The sequence below is a fragment of the Elephantulus edwardii genome, unplaced genomic scaffold (assembly GCF_000299155.1).
Source record: "Elephantulus edwardii isolate Elephantulus edwardi_28Jun2011 unplaced genomic scaffold, EleEdw1.0 scaffold00221, whole genome shotgun sequence".
Lineage (NCBI taxonomy): Eukaryota > Metazoa > Chordata > Mammalia > Macroscelidea > Macroscelididae > Elephantulus > Elephantulus edwardii.
Genome location: NW_006399971.1, coordinates 4,597,553 through 4,603,848, shown reverse-complemented (window position 1 = coordinate 4,603,848; position 6,296 = coordinate 4,597,553). Strand labels below are relative to the sequence as shown.

Sequence of the window (6,296 nt, the reverse complement as noted above, 5' to 3'; positions counted from 1 at the left end):
ACTGTCAAAAGTACAGATAAGTCTGTTGGTAGAAGTGCAACCAGACGGTTCTAACAGAGAAGTCTTTTCAAATGATGTATCAACTTTACAAATGAAGAGAACATGACAGACTCCACAGAAAACAGGCCTTATAAGAGAGGGGGAAAGTAATATTGTTGTACAATACTCGATTGAAAACAGTAAATAAAAGTGACCCTGTGAACTTCTGTGTATTATACTTGAGTTTAACCCTGTGACAACAAAAAGAGGGTCCTTCTCCCTATTGACGTACCCAGACGAAGATTCTTACTACTGGACCAATTGGCAGCATCAGGATGGATGGTGAAGCGATTGAGATTGTTAACAACTTTAGTCTGCTTGGCTCCATGGTCAACACTCTTGGCACCAGTAGCCAGGAAATCAAAAAACGTATTGCGATGGGAAAGTCTGCTGTTAGGGAATGCTCCAGGGGTACTGAAGAGCAATGGGGTCACTCTGGAGATTAAGGTGCATCTGATACAGGCTATGGTCTTTGCAATCACTTGTTATGCATCAGAGAATTGGACAATGACCAGGGAGGATAGAAGGAGAATTGATGCCTTTGAGCTGTGGTGCTGGAGAAGAGTATTGAATGTACCATGGACTATTAAAACAAACTGATTCATCCTGGAGAGGGTTAAACCAGTCTGCGCTTGGAGGCAAGGATTCTGGGGCTTCGTTTGACATATTTTGGACATGTTGCAAGGAAGGACTGGTCCTTGGAGAAGGACATCATGCTTGGGAGGGTGGAAGGACGGTGCAAGAGGGGAAGGCCCTCTATGAGGTGGACTGATTCAGTGACTGGGGTAATCGGGATGGGTGTGTCAGACACAGTGCGATTGGCACAGGATAGAGCAGGGTTTAGGGCTGTTGTACATAGGGCCTCTATGAGTCGCAAGAGACTCCATGGTAAACAACAACAACACATATCCTGCAATGATTATTATTCTTTTGGACAGGCAGTGAGAGACTCAGACAATTGTCAGGGAGAAGTAATAGGTTTTAAACTTGTGATTAACATAGCACATTGCTCTCAAAGTTGTAGAGAAATAGGCATGGCTCAAACATGACCGGGGGTAGGGATGGAGGTGAAAGTCAACCTTTGCCACCTACAGGGGAATGATTTGCCCATTTCTATAAAATTACAATCACGTATACATTTTTTCCAATATTCTTACTCCTGGGACTCTTCCTTATGAATATAAAGAAAAAAGTGCAAAATAATAAAATCTTCATGCCTGCTAATTGAATGAATATTGATTGTAAAAAGAAAATATTGAAAACAATGCAAACATCCATCAGTAGGGGATCAGTGTACTAAACTATGATTCATTCATTCACAGCAGATTTTACAATGGCAGAGAAGATAGAAGGCATTTTCCACGAATTGAGATAAAAAGAGCTTCCAAAATATAAAAGTATATAAGAATCTTTTCATGGGTATATGAAACAGAGGAAAAAAAGTTTGTTGCTGTTGTAAAATGCTCTGAGTCAACTGTGACTCATAGTGACTCTATGAACAACAGGTCTGAAACTTGCCCTGCCACACAATGCTTATCATCTCCTTCCTTCATGTGGAGGCCCACTGCTGTAGTCATTGTGACAATCCATCTTGATGACAGTCTTTCTTTCTTTCTTTCACTGACCCTCTGCCTTGCTCTGCGTGATGTGTTTTTCTAAGAACAGGTCCTGCCTGATAACATGCCCAAAGGCTGTGAGAGAAAGTTTTATAATCTTTGCCTCTAAGGAGCACTCTGGTTGAACTTCCTCCAAGATAGATTTGTTCTTTTGCTAGCTCATGGTATATTTATTACTCTTCTCCAATATCACAACTGAAAGGCCTCAATTCTTCTTCAGTCATACTTATTCATTGTCCTGTTGCACAGGCAGCAACTGAAAATACCATGGTTTGAATCAGCACACCTTAGTCTTTAAACTGATATCCTTACCGCTTAGCACTTTTAAGAAATCCTGGAAAGCGGATTTCACCAATCCTACATGTCTTTTCACTTCTTGACTGCTGTTTCCACGAGTGTTATCTTGGATCCAAGTAAAATGAAATAATTGACAACTTTAATCTTTTCTCCATCTATCATGATTTTGCCTACTGGCCCATTGGTGAGAATTTTTTTCTCTTGATGTTGAAATGTAATCTATATTAATGGCTGTAGTCTTTGTTCTCCTGCAGCAAGTACTTCAAGTTTTCCTCATTTTTTTTTGCAATCAGAGTTGTTTCATCTACATAATGCAGTTTGTTGATTAGTCTTCTCCCAATCTTGATGTCACATTCTTCTTCATATAGTCTTGTTGCTCAAATGATTTGCTCAGCATATATATTGAATAGGTATGGAGAAGAGATAAAAACCTAAGGGACACCTTTTCTGATTATAAAACAGTGTTTCCCTGTTCTATTCAAACAACTGCTTAGGTATAATTAAGAGTTCAGGGATACCCATTTTTCTGAATATTTTACATTAATTTTTCCACACAATTAACTACAGTGGAAGCAGAAGTGGCATCCACTTCCTAAACAACATTCCTCTAGAAACTCTATGAACTTTGATAAATGTCGATAGTTATCAAAAGGCTTCAGGCCTTTTGTACATAGGGTTGCTATGAGTTGTGCTTGATTCAAGTCAATCAACAACAATACAGTCAAAAGTCTTTGCATAATCAGTAAAACACAAAGAAGAAGATGCCACTGCCCCTCCCAAAACTGAAGCCAAAGGAACAGTGTTAAAGGCCAAGAAGGCAGTCCTAAAGGCCATACACAGTTACACAAAAAGATCCACATGTGGCCCACCTTTAAGGGCTTACTACACTGATATGCCAAAGGTAGCCCAAATATCCCCAGAAGAACATCCCCAGGAGAAAAAAACTTGACCATTATGCCATCGTCAAGTTTCCCCTGATCACTGAGTCAGCCATGAAGAAGATAGAAGATAACAACACACTTGTGTTCATTGTGGATGTCAAGGTAAACAAACACCAAATCAAACAAGCTGTACAGAAGCTCTATGACATTGATATGGCCAAAGTCAACACCTTGACTAGTCCTGATGGAGAGAAGAAGGCCTATGTTCTACTTGCTCCTGACAATGATGTTCTGAATGTTACAGACATAATTGAGATCATCTAAAAATAAGGATGACAGAAAAAGAATTGAGGCCTTTGAGCTGTGGTGTTGGAGAAATGTACTGAACAGCCCATGGACTGCGAAGAGAATGAACAGATATGTCTTGGAGAGGGTGCAGCTGGAGTACTCTTTGTAGGCAAGAATGATGGGGCTTCTTCACTTCACATACATTGGACATATTGCTGGGAGGTGTTACTATTCCTTGGAGAGGGACATCATATTGGGAAGGGTGGAGGATTGGCTAAGGAGAGGAAGACCCTCAACTGGGTGGATTGACACAGTGACTGCTGCCATGGGCTTTTGTGTGTCAGAAAGTGTGAGGATGGCACAGGACAGGACTAAGTTCAGATCTTATGTTCATAGTGTCACTATGAGTTGTTGTACTTGACTCAACTGGAGCTAACAGCAACGACAACCACCACCACCTAAGTCCAGCTGGTTAATTCTAAATACAAACTTTTCTCACAAACAAAGCAAAACACAAGGAAGACCCAATAACTATACTTTAATTTAAAAACCCTGGAAGAGTATATTCAAAGATATAAAATACCTGTGGAGTGAGGTTCACAGATGCTTGTAATTGAATACCTTTCTTTCTGGTCACATTTTCAGGCTATATAATGTCTTGTCTATGTGGTTTCATACGCTTTGGGCAGGTTGTCAGGAGGGAAAATGGTATCTTAATTTTCAGTTCTTAAAGATTATATCATACTTGGAAGTTGGATCATCAGTGAAATGGAGGAAGACGCAAAGATGGCCTGACAGTAACTCCAATAATGGGTTTAAGCACAGGGGATATTGTGTGGATGGCACAGGAATCAACAAGGTTTGAATCTGAGCGCACTGCACAGCACCTAACAAAAACTCCAAAGCTGTTAAACCAATCATCTTTTTAGTATATTAAGGAAGGGTTAATCATAAAAACCAACTACGAGATATCATCTCACCCCAGTAAGAATAGCAAAATTTAACAGAACAGCAAACAACAAATGCTGGCGAGGTTGGGAAGAAACTTGAACCTTTATTCACTGTTGGTGGAAGTGTAAAATGGTGCAGCCACTATGGAAGGCAATAAGGCTCTTTCTCAAAAAGTTTCAAATAGAAATACCATATGACCCAGCAATTGCACTACTGGGAATATACCCCAAAGAAACCATAACCGCCAAGCATATCCAAGCAGATATATGCACATCCATATTTGTCTAGGCTTTGTTCACAATAGTAAAGAGTTAGAAAAAATCTAGGTGCCCATCAACAAACGAATGGATAGAGAAGTTGTGGTATATTCACACAATGGAATACTATGCTGCATTGAGAAACAAGGAACTCGTGAAATATTATACAAAATGGGTGACCCTGGAGGACATTATGCTGAATGAAATATCCCAGTCACAAAAAGACAAATACTGCATAGTGCCATTGTTGTAAAACAGAACTGACATCGGGGCTGGGGGGAGACTGAGAAAGATGGGATAAATTATGTATACTGCGTTGAAACAGATGAGGAATATATGATTAGGTATTATTGTCATGACAAGAGTCCAGAACGAAGGCTGCCAAGTGGAGTCGACTTTGGGGGAGCGACTGTATAACAATGAAATAATTTTTCTCTTCCTTTTCAAAGAGAAGAGCCAACTGGGGGGGTAGGAGTGAGCAGAGAGAAAAGTGAAACAATGAATGAATGGAAATCCAAAGTTTCTGAAGTTAAACTTTGATTAAAATTAATATTTGAAAAATGAAATGAAATTTTTAAAATGCATTTAAATGATCTAAAGAAAAGGATTATTCAGTGAAGCAAATCTTACAAAACGTCCGATCGAATACTGCACAAATGAAATTCCAAGTTACTATAGCTTTAATTTTCTAAAAAGAAATAATGAGAAAACAAAATATTCAGGAAATCAGGATTTTGAAAAGGTTTGCGCCCAACGTGGGGCTCGAACCCACGACCCTGAGATTAAGAGTCTCATGCTCTACCGACTGAGCTAGCCGGGCACTTCCGTGAGTAGCTTCTAAAACTTCTTCTTTCCAGGGTAAAATCTAAAGTTAAATTTATGAATTAAATTATAACCAAGCCACTAAAGAGCCACGGCAACTAGAGAAATTAATTCTACCATCAGCACCAACTATTCCCCCTCGTTTTCCTTTTGTTCTACCCTACCAGAAATCTACCTAGCCCTTTGCCATCCATGGAGAATGTGACCGAAAAGAGAAGAGCCAACATACACTCTGGTGCTACTTACCCTTATAAATGGTTAGTTTGAGGTCTAATGTCCGGTTTGGGGGCTCCGAAGGGGCTGAGAATGTAGTATGCCCCTTTCTACCTGCTTTAACTTCACCTTTCGGTAATTTTCTCCGCGTTTTGAAATAAAAAAAGTAAATAAGCAATCGGCGTGGAGATGCCGGGGATCGAACCCGGGGCCTCATACATGCAAAGCATGCGCTCTACCACTGAGCTACATCCCCACACAGAAAGTAAGGTCTTCCAGATACTCTCTTACCTATTGCCAGACACAAAATGTGGCTTGGTTAAACCAAATTAATTTATAAATGTATTTCCTGCAGATTGTTCCAGGGTCTACCTTTGATTTAAACAATTAAATTTTAATCCGCCGGAGGATCAGCTATGTATCTGTTCTGACTCAACAAAACGCAACAACAGATCTTATCTGAGGAACGCCCAGTTGGCGTTGCTAGTTTAGCATAAATTTCGAATAGCTAGTTTCGCTAAATTCGATTCTCAAATGGAATTCCAGTGGTTCCAGTGGAGAAAGATGGGTTATATTCGCTGGCGCATTTTGCAGCCTCCACGAAGATGCCGGCGTGTATGAGTCTCAGAAGCTGAGGAAAACACCTGGATATAAAAACAATGGAAGAGATTCTCGCCACCCAACCCCAACCCCCAACTCCGTGAACTGCTCAGTATCACCTGAATTTTGAACCATCTTCATGTGAATTAGAGGTTGTGAGAATCGAGCAATTAAACACGTATGGTTTAAAAGTAAGAATGTTGTGTCTCTGGTCTGTTTTTCAATGAATCATATCCTCATGCAGCCGTGATCAAGGGAATGTAACTGCTGAAAACTAGCTTGTGATTGGCATATTATGGAGTTAACGGGTGAATAATAAAAGTATATATATA

The 6,296-nt window shown here is 40.0% G+C and overlaps 2 non-coding genes across 2 annotated transcripts; both read right to left on the bottom strand.

Moving 5' to 3' along the window:
* Positions 1–5,076: 5,076 nt before the first annotated feature.
* TRNAK-CUU lies at positions 5,077–5,149 on the bottom strand. The gene has a single exon. It is a non-coding gene; the product is annotated as a tRNA-Lys (tRNA).
* Positions 5,150–5,548: 399 nt separating this feature from the next.
* TRNAA-UGC lies at positions 5,549–5,620 on the bottom strand. The gene has a single exon. It is a non-coding gene; the product is annotated as a tRNA-Ala (tRNA).
* Positions 5,621–6,296: the final 676 nt, after the last annotated feature.